The sequence below is a fragment of the Phyllobates terribilis genome, unplaced genomic scaffold, assembly GCF_046119375.1.
Source record: "Phyllobates terribilis strain yellow unplaced genomic scaffold, ASM4611937v1 Scaffold_2__4_contigs__length_985480577, whole genome shotgun sequence".
Lineage (NCBI taxonomy): Eukaryota > Metazoa > Chordata > Amphibia > Anura > Dendrobatidae > Phyllobates > Phyllobates terribilis.
Genome location: NW_027362762.1, coordinates 42,999,177 through 43,023,058, shown reverse-complemented (window position 1 = coordinate 43,023,058; position 23,882 = coordinate 42,999,177). Strand labels below are relative to the sequence as shown.

At 46.1% G+C, this 23,882-nt stretch overlaps 1 protein-coding gene across 7 annotated transcripts in view; it reads left to right on the top strand.

Annotated features, from left to right (window-relative positions):
• Nucleotides 1–23,882, top strand: part of P2RY2 (purinergic receptor P2Y2) — a 284,868-nt gene that overhangs the window by 251,077 nt on the left and 9,909 nt on the right. Inside the window, exon 1 of one of the 7 annotated variants that reach the window (XM_073661295.1) lies at nt 19,415–19,571. The exons of 5 other annotated variants lie outside the window; for them this stretch is intronic. The gene's annotated coding sequence lies outside the window, so the exon portion shown is untranslated. Of the gene's footprint in view, nt 1–19,414; nt 19,572–20,012; nt 20,542–23,882 lie in introns of those variants that run through there. One more of the 7 variants, XM_073661294.1, reaches the window with a different exon arrangement.

The following is a 23,882-nucleotide window of genomic DNA, read 5'->3' as shown; positions in this document are numbered from 1 at the left end:
TATTATGGGAGCACTGTGGATGTCACTGTTATTATGGGAGGACTGTGGATATCACTGTTATTATGGGGGCACTGTGGATATCACTGTTATGGGAGCACTGTGGATATCACTGTTATTATGGGGGCACTGTGGATATCACTGTTATTATGGGGGCACTGTGGATATCACTGTTATTATGGGGGCACTGTGGATATCACTGTTATTATGGAGGCACTGTGGATATCACTGTTATTATGGGGGCACTGTGGATATCACTGTTATGGGAGCACTGTGGATATCACTGTTATTATGGGGGCACTGTGGATGTCACTGTTATTATGGGGGGCACTGTGGATGTCACTGTTATTATGGGGGCACTGTGGATATCACTGTTATTATGGAGGCACTGTGGATGTCACTGTTATTATGGGAGCACTGTGGATGTCACTGTTATTATGGGTGCACTGTGGATATCACTGTTATTATGGAGGCACTGTGGATATCACTGTTATTATGGGGGCACTGTGGATATCACTGTTATGGGAGCACTGTGGATATCACTGTTATTATGGGAGCACTGTGGATATCACTGTTATTATGGGAGCACTGTGGATATCACTGTTATTATGGGAGCACTGTGGATATCACTGTTATTATGGGGGCACTGTGGATGTCACTGTTATTATGGGAGCACTGTGGATATCACTGTTATTATGGGGGCACTGTGGATGTCACTGTTATTATGGGAGCACTGTGGATATCAGTGTTATTATGGGGGCACTGTGGATGTCACTGTTATTATGGGAGCACTGTGGATATCACTGTTATTATGGGAGCACTGTGGATGTCACTGTTATTATGGGGGCACTGTGGATATCACTGTTATTATGGGAGCACTGTGGATGTCACTGTTATTATGGGAGCACTGTGGATGTCACTGTTATTATGGGAGCACTGTGGATATCACTGTTATTATGGGAGCACTGTGGATGTCACTGTTATTATGGGAGCACTGTGGATGTCACTGTTATTATGGGGGCACTGTGGATATCACTGTTATTATGGGGGCACTGTGGATATCACTGTTATTATGGGAGCACTGTGGATATCACTGTTATTATGGGGGCACTGTGGATGTCACTGTTATTATGGGAGCACTGTGGATGTCACTGTTATTATGGGAGCACTGTGGATATCACTGTTATTATGGGAGCACTGTGGATATCACTGTTATTATGGGGGGCACTGTGGATATTACTGTTATTATGGGGGCACTGTGGATGTCACTGTTATTATGGGGGGCACTGTGGATATCGCTGTTATTATGGGAGCACTGTGGATGTCACTGTTATTATGGAGCACTGTGGATATCACTGTTATTATGGGGGCACTGTGGATGTCACTGTTATTATGGGAGCACTGTGGATGTCACTGTTATTATGGGAGCACTGTGGATGTCACTGTTATTATGGGGCACTGTGGATATCACTGTTATTATGGGAGCACTGTGGATATCACTGTTATTATGGGAGCACTGTGGATGTCACTGTTATTATGGGGCACTGTGGATATCACTGTTATTATGGGAGCACTGTGGATGTCACTGTTATTATGGGGGCACTGTGGATATCACTGTTATTATGGAGGCACTGTGGATGTCACTGTTATTATGGGAGCACTGTGGATATCACTGTTATTATGGGAGCACTGTGGATGTCACTGTTATTATGGGAGCACTGTGGATATCACTGTTATTATGGGAGCACTGTGGATGTCACTGTTATTATGGGAGCACTGTGGATGTCACTGTTATTATGGAGGCACTGTGGATGTCACTGTTATTATGGGGGCACTGTGGATGTCACTGTTATTATGGGGGCACTGTGGATATCACTGTTATTATGGAGGCACTGTGGATGTCACTGTTATTATGGGAGCACTGTGGATGTCACTGTTATTATGGGTGCACTGTGGATATCACTGTTATTATGGAGGCACTGTGGATATCACTGTTATTATGGGAGCACTGTGGATGTCACTGTTATTATGGGGCACTGTGGATATCACTGTTATTATGGGAGCACTGTGGATATCACTGTTATTATGGGGCACTGTGGATATCACTGTTATTATGGGGGCACTGTGGATATCACTGTTATTATGGGAGCACTGTGGATGTCACTGTTATTATGGGGCACTGTGGATATCACTGTTATTATGGGAGCACTGTGGATGTCACTGTTATTATGGGGCACTGTGGATATCACTGTTATTATGGGGGCACTGTGGATATCACTGTTATTATGGGAGCACTGTGGATGTCACTGTTATTATGGGGCACTGTGGATGTCACTGTTATTATGGGGGCACTGTGGATATCACTGTTATTATGGAGGCACTGTGGATGTCACTGTTATTATGGGAGCACTGTGGATATCACTGTTATTATGGGAGCACTGTGGATGTCACTGTTATTATGGGAGCACTGTGGATATCACTGTTATTATGGGAGCACTGTGGATGTCACTGTTATTATGGGAGCACTGTGGATGTCACTGTTATTATGGAGGCACTGTGGATGTCACTGTTATTATGGGGGCACTGTGGATGTCACTGTTATTATGGGGGCACTGTGGATATCACTGTTATTATGGAGGCACTGTGGATGTCACTGTTATTATGGGAGCACTGTGGATGTCACTGTTATTATGGGTGCACTGTGGATATCACTGTTATTATGGAGGCACTGTGGATATCACTGTTATTATGGGGGCACTGTGGATATCACTGTTATGGGAGCACTGTGGATATCACTGTTATTATGGGAGCACTGTGGATATCACTGTTATTATGGGAGCACTGTGGATATCACTGTTATTATGGGAGCACTGTGGATATCACTGTTATTATGGGGGCACTGTGGATGTCACTGTTATTATGGGAGCACTGTGGATATCACTGTTATTATGGGGGCACTGTGGATGTCACTGTTATTATGGGAGCACTGTGGATATCAGTGTTATTATGGGGGCACTGTGGATGTCACTGTTATTATGGGAGCACTGTGGATATCACTGTTATTATGGGAGCACTGTGGATGTCACTGTTATTATGGGAGCACTGTGGATGTCACTGTTATTATGGGAGCACTGTGGATATCACTGTTATTATGGGAGCACTGTGGATGTCACTGTTATTATGGGAGCACTGTGGATGTCACTGTTATTATGGGAGCACTGTGGATATCACTGTTATTATGGGAGCACTGTGGATGTCACTGTTATTATGGGAGCACTGTGGATGTCACTGTTATTATGGGAGCACTGTGGATATCACTGTTATTATGGGGGCACTGTGGATGTCACTGTTATTATGGGAGCACTGTGGATATCAGTGTTATTATGGGGGCACTGTGGATGTCACTGTTATTATGGGAGCACTGTGGATATCACTGTTATTATGGGGGCACTGTGGATGTCACTGTTATTATGGGAGCACTGTGGATGTCACTGTTATTATGGGAGCACTGTGGATATCACTGTTATTATGGGAGCACTGTGGATGTCACTGTTATTATGGGAGCACTGTGGATGTCACTGTTATTATGGGAGCACTGTGGATATCACTGTTATTATGGGAGCACTGTGGATGTCACTGTTATTATGGGAGCACTGTGGATGTCACTGTTATTATGGGAGCACTGTGGATGTCACTGTTATTATGGGAGCACTGTGGATATCACTGTTATTATGGGAGCACTGTGGATATCACTGTTATTATGGGAGCACTGTGGATGTCACTGTTATTATGGGAGCACTGTGGATGTCACTGTTATTATGGGAGCACTGTGGATATCACTGTTATTATGGGAGCACTGTGGATATCACTGTTATTATGGGGGCACTGTGGATGTCACTGTTATTATGGGAGCACTGTGGATGTCACTGTTATTATGGGAGCACTGTGGATGTCACTGTTATTATGGGAGCACTGTGGATATCACTGTTATTATGGGAGCACTGTGGATATCGCTGTTATTATGGGAGCACTGTGGATGTCACTGTTATTATGGAGCACTGTGGATATCACTGTTATTATGGGGGCACTGTGGATGTCACTGTTATTATGGGAGCACTGTGGATATCACTGTTATTATGGGAGCACTGTGGATGTCACTGTTATTATGGGAGCACTGTGGATGTCACTGTTATTATGGGAGCACTGTGGATGTCACTGTTATTATGGGAGCACTGTGGATGTCACTGTTATTATGGGGGCACTGTGGATATCACTGTTATTATGGGAGCACTGTGGATATCACTGTTATTATGGGAGCACTGTGGATATCGCTGTTATTATGGGAGCACTGTGGATGTCACTGTTATTATGGAGCACTGTGGATATCACTGTTATTATGGGGGCACTGTGGATGTCACTGATATTATGGGAGCACTGTGGATATCACTGTTATTATGGGAGCACTGTGGATATCACTGTTATTATGGGAGCACTGTGGATATCACTGTTATTATGGGAGCACTGTGGATATCACTGTTATTATGGGAGCACTGTGGATGTCACTGTTATTATGGGAGCACTGTGGATGTCGCTGTTATTATGGGAGCACTGTGGATGTCACTGTTATTATGGGAGCACTGTGGATGTCACAGTTATTATGGGAGCACTGTGGATATCGCTGTTATTATGGGAGCACTGTGGATATCACTGTTATTATGGGGGCACTGTGGATATCACTGTTATTATGGGAGCACTGTGGATATCACTGTTATTATGGGAGCACTGTGGATGTCACAGTTATTATGGGAGCACTGTGGATATCGCTGTTATTATGGGAGCACTGTGGATATCACTGTTATTATGTGGGCACTATGGATATCACTGTTATTATGGGAGCACTGTGGATATCACTGTTATTATGGTGGCACTGTGGATGTCACTGTTATTATGGGAGCACTGTGGATGTCACTGTTATTATGGGAGCACTGTGGATATCACTGTTATTATGGGAGCACTGTGGATATCGCTGTTATTATGGGAGCACTGTGGATGTCACTGTTATTATGGAGCACTGTGGATATCACTGTTATTATGGGGGCACTGTGGATGTCACTGATATTATGGGAGCACTGTGGATATCACTGTTATTATGGGAGCACTGTGGATATCACTGTTATTATGGGAGCACTGTGGATATCACTGTTATTATGGGAGCACTGTGGATATCGCTGTTATTATGGGAGCACTGTGGATGTCACTGTTATTATGGGGGCACTGTGGATGTCACTGTTATTATGGGAGCACTGTGGATATCACTGTTATTATGGGAGCACTGTGGATATCGCTGTTATTATGGGAGCACTGTGGATGTCACTGTTATTATGGAGCACTGTGGATATCACTGTTATTATGGGGGCACTGTGGATGTCACTGATATTATGGGAGCACTGTGGATATCACTGTTATTATGGGAGCACTGTGGATATCACTGTTATTATGGGAGCACTGTGGATATCACTGTTATTATGGGAGCACTGTGGATATCACTGTTATTATGGGAGCACTGTGGATGTCACTGTTATTATGGGAGCACTGTGGATGTCGCTGTTATTATGGGAGCACTGTGGATGTCACTGTTATTATGGGAGCACTGTGGATGTCACTGTTATTATGGGAGCACTGTGGATGTCGCTGTTATTATGGGAGCACTGTGGATGTCACTGTTATTATGGGAGCACTGTGGATGTCACAGTTATTATGGGAGCACTGTGGATATCGCTGTTATTATGGGAGCACTGTGGATGTCACTGTTATTATGGGAGCACTGTGGATGTCACTGTTATTATGGGGGCACTGTGGATGTCACTGTTATTATGGCGGCACTGTGGATGTCACTGTTATTATGGGGGCACTGTGGATGTCACTGTTATTATGGGAGCACTGTGGATATCACTGTTATTATGGGGGCACTGTGGATATCACTGTTATTATGGGAGCACTGTGGATGTCACTGTTATTATGGGAGCACTGTGGATGTCACTGTTATTATGGGAGCACTGTGGATGTCGCTGTTATTATGGGGGCACTGTGGATATCACTGTTATTATGGGGGCACTGTGGATATCACTGTTATTATGGGAGCACTGTGGATGTCGCTGTTATTATGGGGGCACTGTGGATATCACTGTTATTATGGAAGCACTGTGGATGTCACTGTTATTATGGGGGCACTGTGGATGTCACTGTTATTATGGGAGCACTGTGGATGTCGCTGTTATTATGGGGGCACTGTGGATATCACTGTTATTATGGGAGCACTGTGGATATCACTGTTATTATGGGAGCACTGTGGATGTCGCTGTTATTATGGGGGCACTGTGGATATCACTGTTATTATGGGAGCACTGTGGATGTCACTGTTATTATGGGAGCACTGTGGATATCACTGTTATTATGGGGGCACTGTGGATGTCACTGTTATTATGGGAGCACTGTGGATATCACTGTTATTATGGGTGCACTGTGGATGTCACTGTTATTATGGGGGCACTGTGGATGTCACTGTTATTATGGGAGCACTGTGGATATCACTGTTATTATGGGGGCACTGTGGATATCACTGTTATTATGGGGGCACTGTGGATATCACTGTTATTATGGGGGCACTGTGGATGTCACTGTTATTATGGGAGCACTGTGGATATCACTGTTATTATGGGGGCACTGTGGATGTCACTGTTATTATGGGGGCACTGTGGATATCACTGTTATTATGGGAGCACTGTGGATGTCACTGTTATTATGGGAGCACTGTGGATATCACTGTTATTATGGGAGCACTGTGGATGTCACTGTTATTATGGGAGCACTGTGGATGTCACTGTTATTATGGGGGCACTGTGGATATCACTGTTATTATGGGAGCACTGTGGATATCACTGTTATTATGGGAGCACTGTGGATGTCACTGTTATTATGGGGGCGCTGTGGATATCACTGTTATTATGGGAGCACTGTGGATGTCACTGTTATTATGGGAGCACTGTGGATATCACTGTTATTATGGGGGCACTGTGGATATCACTGTTATTATGGGAGCACTGTGGATATCACTGTTATTATGGGAGCACTGTGGATGTCACTGTTATTATGGGAGCACTGTGGATATCACTGTTATTATGGGAGCACTGTGGATGTCACTGTTATTATGGGAGCACTGTGGATGTCACTGTTATTATGGGAGCACTGTGGATATCACTGTTATTATGGAGGCACTGTGGATATCACTGTTATTATGGGAGCACTGTGGATGTCACTGTTATTATGGGAGCACTGTGGATGTCACTGTTATTATGGGAGCACTGTGGATGTCACTGTTATTATGGGAGCACTGTGGATATCACTGTTATTATGGAGGCACTGTGGATATCACTGTTATTATGGGAGCACTGTGGATATCACTGTTATTATGGGGGCACTGTGGATGTCACTGTTATTATGGGGGCACTGTGGATATCACTGTTATTATGGGGGCACTGTGGATGTCACTGTTATTATGGGAGCACTGTGGATATCACTGTTATTATGGGAGCACTGTGGATGTCACTGTTATTATGGGAGCACTGTGGATGTCACTGTTATTATGGGGGCACTGTGGATATCACTGTTATTATGGGAGCACTGTGGATATCACTGTTATTATGGGAGCACTGTGGATGTCACTGTTATTATGGGGGCGCTGTGGATATCACTGTTATTATGGGAGCACTGTGGATGTCACTGTTATTATGGGGGCACTGTGGATGTCACTGTTATTATGGGAGCACTGTGGATGTCACTGTTATTATGGGAGCACTGTGGATGTCACTGTTATTATGGGAGCACTGTGGATGTCACTGTTATTATGGGAGCACTGTGGATGTCACTGTTATTATGGGAGCACTGTGGATGTCACTGTTATTATGGGAGCACTGTGGATGTCACTGTTATTATGGGAGCACTGTGGATGTCACTGTTATTATGGGGGCACTGTGGATGTCACTGTTATTATGGGAGCACTGTGGATGTCACTGTTATTATGGGAGCACTGTGGATGTCACTGTTATTATGGGGGCACTGTGGATGTCACTGTTATTATGGGAGCACTGTGGATGTCACTGTTATTATGGGAGCACTGTGGATGTCACTGTTATTATGGGAGCACTGTGGATGTCACTGTTATTATGGGAGCACTGTGGATGTCACTGTTATTATGGGAGCACTGTGGATGTCACTGTTATTATGGGAGCACTGTGGATGTCATTGTTATTATGGGAGCACTGTGGATATCACTGTTATTATGGGGGCACTGTGGATGTCACTGTTATTATGGGAGCACTGTGGATGTCACTGTTATTATGGGAGCACTGTGGATGTCACTGTTATTATGGGGGCACTGTGGATGTCACTGTTATTATGGGAGCACTGTGGATGTCACTGTTATTATGGGGGCACTGTGGATATCACTGTTATTATGGGAGCACTGTGGATGTCACTGTTATTATGGGAGCACTGTGGATGTCACTGTTATTATGGGGGCACTGTGGATGTCACTGTTATTATGGGAGCACTGTGGATATCACTGTTATTATGGGAGCACTGTGGATATCACTGTTATTATGGGGGCACTGTGGATGTCACTGTTATTATGGGAGCACTGTGGATGTCACTGTTATTATGGGGGCACTGTGGATGTCACTGTTATTATGGGGGCACTGTGGATATCACTGTTATTATGGGAGCACTGTGGATATCACTGTTATTATGGGAGCACTGTGGATGTCACTGTTATTATGGGGGCGCTGTGGATATCACTGTTATTATGGGAGCACTGTGGATGTCACTGTTATTATGGGAGCACTGTGGATATCACTGTTATTATGGGGGCACTGTGGATATCACTGTTATTATGGAGGCACTGTGGATATCACTGTTATTATGGGAGCACTGTGGATGTCACTGTTATTATGGGAGCACTGTGGATGTCACTGTTATTATGGGGGCACTGTGGATATCACTGTTATTATGGGAGCACTGTGGATATCACTGTTATTATGGGAGCACTGTGGATATCACTGTTATTATGGGAGCGCTGTGGATGTCACTGTTATTATGGGGGCGCTGTGGATATCACTGTTATTATGGGAGCACTGTGGATGTCACTGCTATTATGGGAGCACTGTGGATGTCACTGTTATTATGGGGGCACTGTGGATATCACTGTTATTATGGGAGCACTGTGGATGTCACTGTTATTATGGGAGCACTGTGGATATCACTGTTATTATGGAGGCACTGTGGATATCACTGTTATTATGGGAGCACTGTGGATGTCACTGCTATTATGGGAGCACTGTGGATGTCACTGTTATTATGGGGGCACTGTGGATATCACTGTTATTATGGGAGCACTGTGGATGTCACTGTTATTATGGGAGCACTGTGGATATCACTGTTATTATGGGAGCACTGTGGATGTCACTGTTATTATGGGAGCACTGTGGATATCACTGTTATTATGGAGGCACTGTGGATATCACTGTTATTATGGGAGCACTGTGGATGTCACTGCTATTATGGGAGCACTGTGGATGTCACTGTTATTATGGGGGCACTGTGGATATCACTGTTATTATGGCAGCACTGTGGATGTCACTGTTATTATGGGAGCACTGTGGATGTCACTGTTATTATGGGAGCACTGTGGATGTCACTGTTATTATGGGAGCACTGTGGATGTCACTGTTATTATGGGAGCACTGTGGATGTCACTGTTATTATGGGAGCACTGTGGATGTCACTGTTATTATGGGAGCACTGTGGATATCACTGTTATTATGGGAGCACTGTGGATATCACTGTTATGAGGGCACTGTGGATGTCACTGTTATTATGGGAACACTGTGGATGTCACTGTTATGAGGGCACTGTGGATGTCACTGTTATTATGGGAGCACTGTGGATGTCACTGTTATTATGGGAGCACTGTGGATATTACTGTTATTATGGGAGCACTGTGGATATCACTGTTATTATGGGAGCACTGTGGATATCACTGTTATTATGGGAGCACTGTGGATATCACTGTTATTATGGGAGCACTGTGGATATCACTGTTATGAGGGCACTGTGGATGTCACTGTTATTATGGGAACACTGTGGATGTCACTGTTATGAGGGCACTGTGGATGTCACTGTTATTATGGGAGCACTGTGGATGTCACTGTTATTATGGGAGCACTGTGGATATTACTGTTATTATGGGAGCACTGTGGATATCACTGTTATTATGGGAGCGCTGTGGATGTCACTGTTATTATGGGGGCGCTGTGGATATCACTGTTATTATGGGAGCACTGTGGATGTCACTGTTATTATGGGGGCGCTGTGGATATCACTGTTATTATGGGAGCGCTGTGGATGTCACTGTTATTATGGGGGCGCTGTGGATATCACTGTTATTATGGGAGCGCTGTGGATGTCACTGCTATTATGGGAGCACTGTGGATGTCACTGTTATTATGGGGGCACTGTGGATATCACTGTTATTATGGGAGCACTGTGGATGTCACTGTTATTATGGGAGCACTGTGGATATCACTGTTATTATGGAGGCACTGTGGATATCACTGTTATTATGGGAGCACTGTGGATGTCACTGCTATTATGGGAGCACTGTGGATGTCACTGTTATTATGGGGGCACTGTGGATATCACTGTTATTATGGGAGCACTGTGGATGTCACTGTTATTATGGGAGCACTGTGGATATCACTGTTATTATGGAGGCACTGTGGATATCACTGTTATTATGGGAGCACTGTGGATGTCACTGCTATTATGGGAGCACTGTGGATGTCACTGTTATTATGGGGGCACTGTGGATATCACTGTTATTATGGCAGCACTGTGGATGTCACTGTTATTATGGGAGCACTGTGGATGTCACTGTTATTATGGGAGCACTGTGGATGTCACTGTTATTATGGGGGCACTGTGGATATCACTGTTATTATGGGAGCACTGTGGATGTCACTGTTATTATGGGAGCACTGTGGATGTCACTGTTATTATGGGAGCACTGTGGATGTCACTGTTATTATGGGGGCACTGTGGATATCACTGTTATTATGGGAGCACTGTGGATGTCACTGTTATTATGGGAGCACTGTGGATGTCACTGTTATTATGGGAGCACTGTGGATGTCACTGTTATTATGGGGGCACTGTGGATGTCACTGTTATTATGGGAGCACTGTGGATGTCACTGTTATTATGGGGGCACTGTGGATATCACTGTTATTATGGGAGCACTGTGGATGTCACTGTTATTATGGGAGCACTGTGGATGTCACTGTTATTATGGGAGCACTGTGGATATCACTGTTATTATGGGAGCACTGTGGATGTCACTGTTATTATGGGAGCACTGTGGATGTCACTGTTATTATGGGGGCACTGTGGATGTCACTGTTATTATGGGAGCACTGTGGATGTCACTGTTATTATGGGAGCACTATGGATATCACTGTTATTATGGGAGCACTGTGGATGTCACTGTTATTATGGGGGCACTGTGGATATCACTGTTATTATGGGAGCACTGTGGATATCACTGTTATTATGGGAGCACTGTGGATGTCACTGTTATTATGGGAGCACTATGGATATCACTGTTATTATGGGGGCACTGTGGATATCACTGTTATTATGGGAGCACTGTGGATGTCACTGTTATTATGGGAGCACTGTGGATGTCACTGTTATTATGGGGGCACTGTGGATATCACTGTTATTATGGGAGCACTGTGGATGTCACTGTTATTATGGGGGCACTGTGGATATCACTGTTATTATGGGAGCACTGTGGATGTCACTGTTATTATGGGAGCACTGTGGATATCACTGTTATTATGGAGGCACTGTGGATGTCACTGTTATTATGGGGGCACTGTGGATATCGCTGTTATTATGGGAGCACTGTGGATATCGCTGTTATTATGGGAGCACTGTGGATGTCACTGTTATTATGGAAGCACTGTGGATGTCACTGTTATTATGGGAGCACTGTGGATGTCACTGTTATTATGGGGTCACTGTGGATGTCACTGTTATTATGGGAGCACTGTGGATGTCACTGTTATTATGGGAGCACTGTGGATATCACTGTTATTATGGGAGCACTGTGGATGTCACTGTTATTATGGGGTCACTGTGGATGTCACTGTTATTATGGGAGCACTGTGGATGTCACTGTTATTATGGGAGCACTGTGGATGTCACTGTTATTATGGGGTCACTGTGGATGTCACTGTTATTATGGGAGCACTGTGGATGTCACTGTTATTATGGGAGCACTGTGGATATCACTGTTATTATGGGAGCACTGTGGATGTCACTGTTATTATGGGAGCACTGTGGATGTCACTGTTATTATGGGAGCACTGTGGATGTCACTGTTATTATGGGGGCACTGTGGATGTCACTGTTATTATGGGAGCACTGTGGATGTCACTGTTATTATGGGGGCACTGTGGATATCACTGTTATTATGGGGGCACTGTGGATGTCACTGTTATTATGGGAGCACTGTGGATGTCACTGTTATTATGGGGGCACTGTGGATATCACTGTTATTATGGGGGCACTATGGATGTCACTGTTATTATGGGAGCACTGTGGATATCACTGTTATTATGGGAGCACTGTGGATATCACTGTTATTATGGGAGCACTGTGGATGTCACTGTTATTATGGGGGCACTGTGGATGTCACTGTTATTATGGGAGCACTGTGGATGTCACTGTTATTATGGGGGCACTGTGGATATCACTGTTATTATGGGGGCACTATGGATGTCACTGTTATTATGGGAGCACTGTGGATATCACTGTTATTATGGGAGCACTGTGGATATCACTGTTATTATGGGAGCACTGTGGATGTCACTGTTATTATGGGGGCACTGTGGATGTCACTGTTATTATGGGAGCACTGTGGATGTCACTGTTATTATGGGGGCACTGTGGATATCACTGTTATTATGGGAGCACTGTGGATGTCACTGTTATTATGGGGGCACTGTGGATGTCACTGTTATTATGGGAGCACTGTGGATGTCACTGTTATTATGGAGGCACTGTGGATATCACTGTTATTATGGAGGCACTGTGGATATCACTGTTATTATGGAGGCACTGTGGATATCACTGTTATTATGGGTGCACTGTGGATGTCACTGTTATTATGGGAGCACTGTGGATATCACTGTTATTATGGGAGCACTGTGGATATCACTGTTAGTATGGGAGCACTGTGGATGTCACTGTTATTATGGGGGCACTGTGGATGTCACTGTTATTATGGGAGCACTGTGGATATCACTGTTATTATGGGAGCTTTGTGGATGTCACTGTTATTATGGGGGCACTGTGGATGTCACTGTTATTATGGGGGCACTGTGGATATCACTGTTATTATGGGAGCTTTGTGGATGTCACTGTTATTATGGGGGCACTGTGGATGTCACTGTTATTATGGGAGCACTGTGGATATCACTGTTATTATGGGGGCACTGTGGATGTCGCTGTTATTATGGGGGCACTGTGGATGTCGCTGTTATTATGGGAGCACTGTGGATGTCACTGTTATTATGGGGGCACTGTGGATATCACTGTTATTATGGGAGCACTGTGGATATCACTGTTATTATGGGAGCACTGTGGATGTCACTGTTATTATGGGGGCACTGTGGATGTCGCTGTTATTATGGGAGCACTGTGGATGTCACTGTTATTATGGGAGCACTGTGGATATCACTGTTATTATGGGGGCACTGTGGATATCACTGTTATGGGAGCACTGTGGATATCACTGTTATTATGGGGGCACTGTGGATGTCGCTGTTATTATGGGGGCACTGTGGATGTCACTGTTATTATGGGAGCACTGTGGATATCACTGTTATTATGGGAGCACTGTGGATGTCACTGTTATTATGGGGGCACTGTGGACGTCACTGTTATTATGGGGGCACTGTGGACGTCACTGTTATTATGGGAGCACTGTGGATATCACTGTTATTATGGGAGCACTGTGGATGTCACTGTTATTATGGGGGCACTGTGGATATCGCTGTTATTATGGGAGCACTGTGGATGTCACTGTTATTATGGGGGCACTGTGGACGTCACTGTTATTATGGGAGCACTGTGGATATCACTGTTATTATGGGAGCACTGTGGATATCGCTGTTATTATGGGAGCACTGTGGATATCACTGTTATTATGGGGGCACTGTGGATATCACTGTTATTATGGGGGCACTGTGGATTTCGCTGTTATTATGGGAGCACTGTGGATGTCACTGTTATTATGGGGGCACTGTGGATATCACTGTTATTATGGGGGCACTGTGGATATCACTGTTATTATGGGAGCACTGTGGATATCATTGTTATTATGGGAGCACTGTGGATATCATTGTTATTATGGGAGCACTGTGGATATCACTGTTATTATGGGGGCACTGTGGATATCATTGTTATTATGGGAGCACTGTGGATATCACTGTTATTATGGGGGCACTGTGGATATCACTGTTATTATGGGAGCACTGTGGAAATCACTGTTATTATGGGAGCACTGTGGATATCGCTGTTATTATGGGAGCACTGTGGATGTCACTGTTATTATGGGAGCACTGTGGATATCACTGTTATTATGGGAGCACTGTGGATATCACTGTTATTATGGGGACACTGTGGATGTCACTGTTATTATGGGGGCACTGTGGATATCACTGTTATGGGAGCACTGTGGATATCACTGTTATTATGGGGACACTGTGGATGTCACTGTTATTATGGGGGCACTGTGGATATCACTGTTATTATGGGAGCACTGTGGATATCGCTGTTATTATGGGAGCACTGTGGATATCACTGTTATGGGAGCACTGTGGATATCACTGTTATTATGGGAGCACTGTGGATATCTCTGTTATTATGGGGACACTGTGGATGTCACTGTTATTATGGGGGCACTGTGGATATCACTGTTATTATGGGGGCACTGTGGATATCACTGTTATGGGAGCACTGTGGATATCACTGTTATTATGGGAGCACTGTGGATATCACTGTTATGGGAGCACTGTGGATATCACTGTTATTATGGGAGCACTGTGGATATCACTGTTATTATGGGAGCACTGTGGATATCTCTGTTATTATGGGGACACTGTGGATGTCACTGTTATTATGGGGGCACTGTGGATGTCACTGTTATTATGGGGGCACTGTGGATATCGCTGTTATTATGGGAGCACTGTGGATATCGCTGTTATTATGGGAGCACTGTGGATGTCACTGTTATTATGGGAGCACTGTGGATATCACTGTTATGGGAGCACTGTGGATATCACTGTTATTATGGGAGCACTGTGGATGTCGCTGTTATTATGGGGGCACTGTGGATGTCTCTGTTATTATGGGGGCACTGTGGATATCACTGTTATTATGGGAGCACTGTGGATATCACTGTTATTATGGGGCACTGTGGATGTCTCTGTTATTATGGGAGCACTGTGGATGTCACTGTTATTATGGGAGCACTGTGGATGTCACTGTTATTATGGGGGCACTGTGGATATCACTGTTATTATGGGGGCACTGTGGATATCACTGTTATTATGGGAGCACTGTGGATATCGCTGTTATTATGGGGGCACTGTGGATATCACTGTTATTATGGGGACACTGTGGATGTCACTGTTATTATGGGAGCACTGTGGATATCACTGTTATTATGGGAGCACTGTGGATATCACTGTTATTATGGGAGCACTGTGGATATCACTGTTATTATGGGAGCACTGTGGATATCACTGTTATTATGGGGGCACTGTGGATGTCACTGTTATTATGGGGGCACTGTGGATGTCACTGTTATTATGGAAGCACTGTGGATGTCACTGTTATTATGGGGGCACTGTGGATATCACTGTTATTATGGGGACACTGTGGATGTCACTGTTATTATGGGAGCACTGTGGATATCACTGTTATTATGGGAGCACTGTGGATATCGCTGTTATTATGGGGGCACTGTGGATGTCTGTTATTATGGGGGCACTGTGGATGTCTCTGTTATTATGGGGGCACTGTGGATGTCTCTGTTATTATGGGAGCACTGTGGATGTCACTGTTATTATGGGGGCACTGTGGATGTCACTGTTATTATGGGAGCACTGTGGATGTCACTGTTATTATGGGAGCACTGTGGATGTCACTGTTATTATGGGGGCACTGTGGATATCACTGTTATTATGGGGGCACTGTGGATATCACTGTTATTATGGGAGCACTGTGGATATCGCTGTTATTATGGGGGCACTGTGGATGTCACTGTTATTATGGGGGCACTGTGGATATCGCTGTTATTATGGCAGCACTGTGGATGTCGCTGTTATTATGGGGGCACTGTGGATGTCTCTGTTATTATGGGGGCACTGTGGATATCATTGTTATTATGGGAGCACTGTGGATATCACTGTTATTATGGGAGCACTGTGGATATTACTGTTATTATGGGGGCACTGTGGATATCGCTGTTATTATGGGGGCACTGTGGATGTCACTGTTATTATGGGGGCACTGTGGATATCGCTGTTATTATGGAAGCACTGTGGATGTCGCTGTTATTATGGGGGCACTGTGGATGTCACTGTTATTATGGGGGCACTGTGGATATCACTGTTATTATGGGGGCACTGTGGATATCACTGTTATTATGGGAGCACTGTGGATGTCGCTGTTATTATGGGGGCACTGTGGATGTCGCAGTTATTATGGGAGCACTGTGGATGTCACTGTTATTATGGGGGCACTGTGGATATCACTGTTATTATGGGGGCATTGTGGATATCACTGTTATTATGGGAGCACTGTGGATGTCACTGTTATTATGGGAGCACTGTGGATGTCACTGTTATTATGGGGGCACTGTGGATATCGCTGTTATTATGGGAGCACTGTGGATGTCGCTGTTATTATGGGGGCACTGTGGATGTCGCAGTTATTATGGGGGCACTGTGGATATCACTGTTATTATGGGGGCACTGTGGATATCACTGTTATTATGGGAGCACTGTGGATGTCGCTGTTATTATGGGGGCACTGTGGATGTCGCTGTTATTATGGGAGCACTGTGGATATCACTGTTATTATGGGAGCACTGTGGATATCACTGTTATTATGGGGGCACTGTGGATATCGCTGTTATTATGGGAGCACTGTGGATGTCGCTGTTATTATGGGGGCACTGTGGATATCACTGTTATTATGGGGGCACTGTGGATGTCGCTGTTATTATGGGGGCACTGTGGATATCACTGTTATTATGGGAGCACTGTGGATATCACTGTTATTATGGGAGCACTGTGGATGTCACTGTTATTATGGGAGCACTGTGGATATCACTTATTATGGGAGCACTGTGGATGTCACTTTTATTATGGGGGCACTGTGGATGTCACTGTTATTATGGGGGCACTGTGTATATCACTGTTATTATGGGAGCACTGTGGATGTCACTGTTATTATGGGGGCACTGTGGATGTCACTGTTATTATGGGAGCACTGTGGATATCACTGTTATTATGGGAGCACTGTGGATATCGCTGTTATTATGGGAGCACTGTGGATGTCACTGTTATTATGGGAGCACTGTGGATATCGCTGTTATTATGGGGGCACTGTGGATGTCGCTGTTATTATGGGGGCACTGTGGATATCGCTGTTATTATGGGGGCACTGTGGATGTCACTGTTATTATGGGAGCACTGTGGATGTCACTGTTATTATGGGAGCACTGTGGATATCGCTGTTATTATGGGGGCACTGTGGATGTCACTGTTATTATGGGGGCACTGTGGATGTCACTGTTATTATGGGAGCACTGTGGATATCGCTGTTATTATGGGGGCACTGTGGATGTCACTGTTATTATGGGGGCACTGTGGATATCGCTGTTATTATGGGAGCACTGTGGATATCACTGTTATTATGGGAGCACTGTGGATATCACTGTTATTATGGGGGCACTGTGGATATCACTGTTATTATGGAGCACTGTGGATATCACTGTTATTATGGGAGCACTGTGGATGTCACTGTTATTATGGGAGCACTGTGGATGTCACTGTTATTATGGGGGCACTGTGGATATCACTGTTATTATGGGAGCACTGTGGATATCACTGTTATTATGGGAGCACTGTGGATGTCACTGTTATTATGGGAGCACTGTGGATGTCACTGTTATTATGGGGGCACTGTGGATGTCACTGTTATTATGGGGGCACTGTGGATGTCACTGTTATTATGGGAGCACTGTGGATATCGCTGTTATTATGGGGGCACTGTGGATGTCACTGTTATTATGGGGGCACTGTGGATATCGCTGTTATTATGGGAGCACTGTGGATATCACTGTTATTATGGGGGCACTGTGGATGTCGCAGTTATTATGGGGGCACTGTGACTGCTGTATATTTCCAGGACATTGCCTCCCCCTGACTGATGACATAAGGTTTATTCGCAGACAGATGCAGGTAGTGACTGTAACAATGTAACAAAGTATAAACAACAGGAGATTTATTGTAACTTCAACCTACAAACAGGAAACGGCGACAATTACAAGCTAGAAACAGCGAGGAAGTTGTGACGCTGGAGACACCTCGAGAATCCATTTATATCTGACGTTTCCTGGGATTGACTTTATATTTGGGGAATTAATTTAGACAATAAACATCTTATATATGTGGAGAGGTCACTACTCAGCATGTTTTACCGTAATCACATCTGACTCGGATCCAGGAAATTACTGTCCTCCTGGCGGAGATCTGCAGATAGATTTCATATTTAAAATAAATAACGAAAATACTACTGGCCCTTTAAAAGAACCCTATGTTTTTCTTTTAATATTTGCTTATAAGTTCAGAATAGTAAACGTGTTTTTTAAATCTATCAAGAAAAAGTAGTCTGCATATTTTCCCTTAATGCTTTAATTGCCCAGAAAGAGGGTCTCTCAATCTTATGATCAACATATACAGGATGACACTTATAAAAAAGCCATGTCCTATAAAATATCATTAATATTGCCAGGATTGGTTGCAAGATCATGTAGGACACAGTCACAAAGTTCATCTCTTATCTCTGCTACACCAACAAGTGAGATCTGATAGCGAGGTCCTTGTTGCACCGGGTATTGTGCAGAAATATCAGTGGGAAAATATCTGCGCAATAACAGCTCTCTTATCTACAGAGAGTTTTTGACTTTGGATTGTAAAGTTGTGAAACGCAGTTGTTTTTCTGATACAGAGTTCCAAATCCCCTGAATAGATATAGTGTGGCGCATTGGTACAGAATGGAGGGTCCAACTGTGTAGGTGGGGGTCCCTGCTGTGTAGGTGGAGGTCCCAGCTGTGTAGGTGGAAGTCCCAGCTGTGTAGGTGGAGGTCCCAGGAGTATGAGGTAGGAGTAACTATTTACTAATTGTACTTAGTTTCTCTTTCTCATTCACACTTAACATTCATTATGCTTACATATGCCCTAATGTCTTTGCACCACTAATCCTTACTCTCCTTCGCTATCCCCAAACCCCAGCACCCTCTAAACAAATCATCATCTCTCCTTCCCTCTTACCTCCCCCACCTGACCTCATCTGCCGACCTGCTCCTCAACCTCAGATCAATCCTACCAAAACACAAAACAAGCTGGCCACTCTCCTTCTCCCACCTGCTCTCCCTCTCTCTGCTTCTCCTCACTGCTGGTGACATATCTCCCAATCCTGGACCCCCACAGCTTACACCCTCCACCAATTCCCCCTCCTATCGCTTCCAACCAACTGCAAACTACTGCAACCTCTCCTACGTAAAACCTGTGCCCCAGACGCCCACCTCCCTGTTCCCTCTCTCTGGAGCACTCTGGAACGCCCGCTCTGTCTGCAGCCACTTTGTCCACGACCTCTTTACCGCTCACAATCTCTCCTTCCTGGGCATTATAGAGACATGGCTGACACCCTCCGACACTGCCTCCCCTGCTGTGCTATTACGGTGGCCTCCACTTCACTCACAATCCTCGCCCTGGTAACAGACATGGTGGAGGAATGGGTCTTCTCCTTTCTACCAACTGCACCTTTAGCCCTATCCCACCTCTACCCTCCCTTATTCTCCCTTCTCTTGAAGTCCCCTCTGTCCGCATTTACTCTCCCTCCAACCTCCAAGTGGCTGTCATATACCGACCTCCAGGCTCGGTCACTGCCTTTATTGACCAATTCTCCACCTGGCTTCTTTACTTTCTTTCTGCTGACTTTCCCACAATCATCATGGGCGATTTCAACATCCCCACTGACACTCGCCAGTCAGCAGCATCAAAACTCTTGTCACTTACTTCATCCTTTGGACTTATTCAGTAAACAAGACAACAAGATTGACCAAACAAGGTAAGTCTTTACTGTCCAACCATCGCAACCCCTTTGTTTTCCACACCATTGCCCTTCCCCTATAACCTCCGTTCCCAACATCACGGAAGGAGACCTTACTCGTCTCCTCTCCAAATCACACCTCACCACATGTGCACTCGACCCCATCCCATCCCACCTCCTCCCCAACCTCACCCTCCACACTCATCCCATCCCTAACCCATCTCTTCAACCTATCACTAACTTCTAGTACCATCCCCGCTGCCTTCAAACATGCCACAATCACGCCCATCCTCAAAAAGCCATCCCTCGACCCAACCATCTTGTCCAGCTACCGCCCCATATCGTTGCTCCCATTTGCTTCCAAACTCCTCGAGCAACATGTCCATGCTGAACTTTCCTCTCACTTCTCATCTAACTCTCTCTTTGACAACCGACAATCCGGCTTCCGCCCCCACCATTCCACCGAAATTGCCCTTACCAAAATCACCAATGACTTACTTACAGCCAAAGCTAACAGACAATTCTCTGTACTCCTTCTTCTTGACCTGTCCTATGCTTTCGGCACAGTTGACCACTGCCTCCTACTACAGATCCTCTCTTCATTTGGAGTCAAAAACCTTGTCCTATCCTGGATCTCCTCAAACCTTTCCAACCGCACATTTAGCGTATCCCACTCCCACACTACCTCCTCATCCTGCCCCCAAACTCTTGGGAGTCCCTCAAGCCCCCATCCTAGGACCCCTACTCTTCTCAATCTACAGTATATAGAGGATCTAGCTCTGTTGCTGGTGGTCCCAGTTGTGTAAGTAGAGATCCCAGCTTTGTAGGTTGAGGTCCCACCTGTATAGATGGATGTCCCAGTAGGGTAGGTAGAGGTTCTAGCTTTGTAGGTGGAGGTCCCAGCTTTAAAGGTTGATGTTCCATCTGTGTAGGTGGATGTTCCAGCTGTGTTGGTGGAGGTCCCAGCTGTGTTGGTGGAGGTCCCAGCTGTGTAGGTGGATGTCCCAGCAGTGTAGATGGAGTTCCCAGCAATGTATGTGTAGGTACCAGCTTTGTGGGTGGAGGTCTAACTGTGTAGGTGGAGTTCCCAACTGTGTAGATTAAGGTCCCAGCTGTGTAAGTGGAGGTCGCAGCTGTGTAAATAGAGGTCCCAGTTCTGTTATTGGAGATCCCAGCTTGGTAGGTTGAGGTCCCACCTGTATAGGTGGATGTACCAGCAGGGTAGGTAGAGGTTCTAGCTTTGTAGGTGGAGATCCCAGCTTTAACGGTTGATGTTCCATCTGTGTAGGTGGATGTCCCAGCTGTGTTGGTGAAAGTCCCAAATGTGTAAGTGGAGAGCCTAGCAGTGTAGTTGGAGGTCCCAGCAGTGTAGATAGAGATCCCAGTTTTGCAGGTTGAGGTCCCACGTGTATTGGTAGAGGTCTCAGCTTTATGGGTGGAGGTCCCAGCTTTATATGGACATTGTCTGAGAACTACATACACTATATATCTGCGCACTGTGTGAAAACTTTATGAACTATTATCTGGACACTGTTTGCGAACTGTAAGTGTGGCACCCCAGGGGTCTGGTTTCCACAGTGATAGCAATATTACGTCTGAGAGCAGGTGGGAGGTCTCCTGGTCAGGAATCCTATGCATGCCACACCTCCTGCCCAGTCCTGGGAGGGGAAGAACTTCTCCTATATAAACTGGGGCTGAGGCAGGGTTAGTGAGGAGAGAAAGAGAAGAAGAAGAGTCCCAGACAGAGACATAGTCTGGTCTGGAGAGGAGCAGCTATAGGAAAGAAAGATCAGGAGCTCAGTGGGAGCAGTGCTAAAAGGAATCAGGGGCTGGAAGCTGTAGAGCTCGCCCTGATTGAAGAGTTCTCACCGGACCCGGAGTCCGAGGCTGTGGGGACTAATCCTTACCCAGCAGCAGAAACCGACCGGCAGGGGATTTCAGGTCCTCTGGCCAAGAAACCCGAAGGCACGGTCACACGCAAGGGACCAGCACCGCCGTCGTGGAGCGGAAGCTGCCAGAAGGCTCCGAGTCACCGGCCATACGGGTGAGCACCACACGGTACACTCAGGGACGTGGGCTACTTTTACCCGCCTCTAGCAAGGTAGCCAGAAGAGTACAATTAGTTGGGGAGGCCTACAACTCCGCCTGGCCAGGGGAGATCCCATCTGCTCACGGACTGACCAGGCCCCGACCGCTAGCCAGTACTCCGGGAGGGTCTACCTTTGTCATCAGTAAAGATCCTGAACTACACCGCACCGTCTCTGAGTGGTTCCTGCTACCTGCATGCTATTCTGCTACCCCCTTCAAACACGTCGGCTGCCCTGAGGCCATACCCCTCCCGTTGGGGGTTATACCATCTACGCTGCACAATTGTACCACCGGCTTCAGCGGTCTGCCCTGCAGCGGCGGCCTCATAGCCGCATTCAATGGGTGGCGTAGTCGAACACCGTACCATCTTCTGCTAAACTCTGCCACTCAGCTTGACTCCCTGGGCACGGACCGGGTCACCGCCACGAGACTACTACCCCTATCAGATCCGGCTCCGGGTAGGCTCCCGCGTGCGCAACGCTGCGCGACTCAGGCCCAGGGGCGCGTCAACTTTTGGCGTAGTCGGCAGGATTCCGTGCCCGCAACCACCGGGTACTGCGTGCCTGAAAGAAGACTGTTAAACTTACCTGTGGTGAAGATTCCCGCCATCCGGCGCCATCTTCTGCCTTCTTCCCGCCATCCGTGAAGTTTTCCCGCCATCCGTCGCCATCTTCTGCCTTCTTCCCGCCATCCGTGGAGTTTTCCCGCCGTTGGACGCCATCTTGAAGACGCCGCGCGGGAAGAAGAGGGGCGTGGACTCCGAAAGCGCGCGAGAACTGAAGCTCCGCCTCACGTCCGGACGTTGCGTAAGGTCCTGGAAGGAGCCCAGCAGACGCCGACGTCACAGGAGCGCGACGGAAGGTCCTCAACCCTGACGATCCACTGCGGAGCCGCGGCCTACGGAAGAGGATCATCGCAAGGTAGGCCACGGTCCACTAGGGGGGAGGAGGATGTCGGATACGGAGGAGAGCTTCACTGCCACAGCCACCGCCAGCGCCGCCGCTGCTGCGGTCATGCCTTTCACCATGCCCTATATCCCGGGGGCAGCCTGGCTACCCCAGTACTCAGGGGAGTCACATACCCTGAATGACTTTAGAGAAAAGCTGGATAGCCTCTTCCAGGTGTACCCCCTCACAGAAGAGCAAAAAGTGAGCATCCTGGTGGCCCAACTAACCGGGGCAGCCCAAAGGGAGGTAAGGTCCTGGCCACCTGGGAGGAGGACTGTCGCAGGGATATTAACCCGGCTGAAGGACACCTTTGATACCCGCACC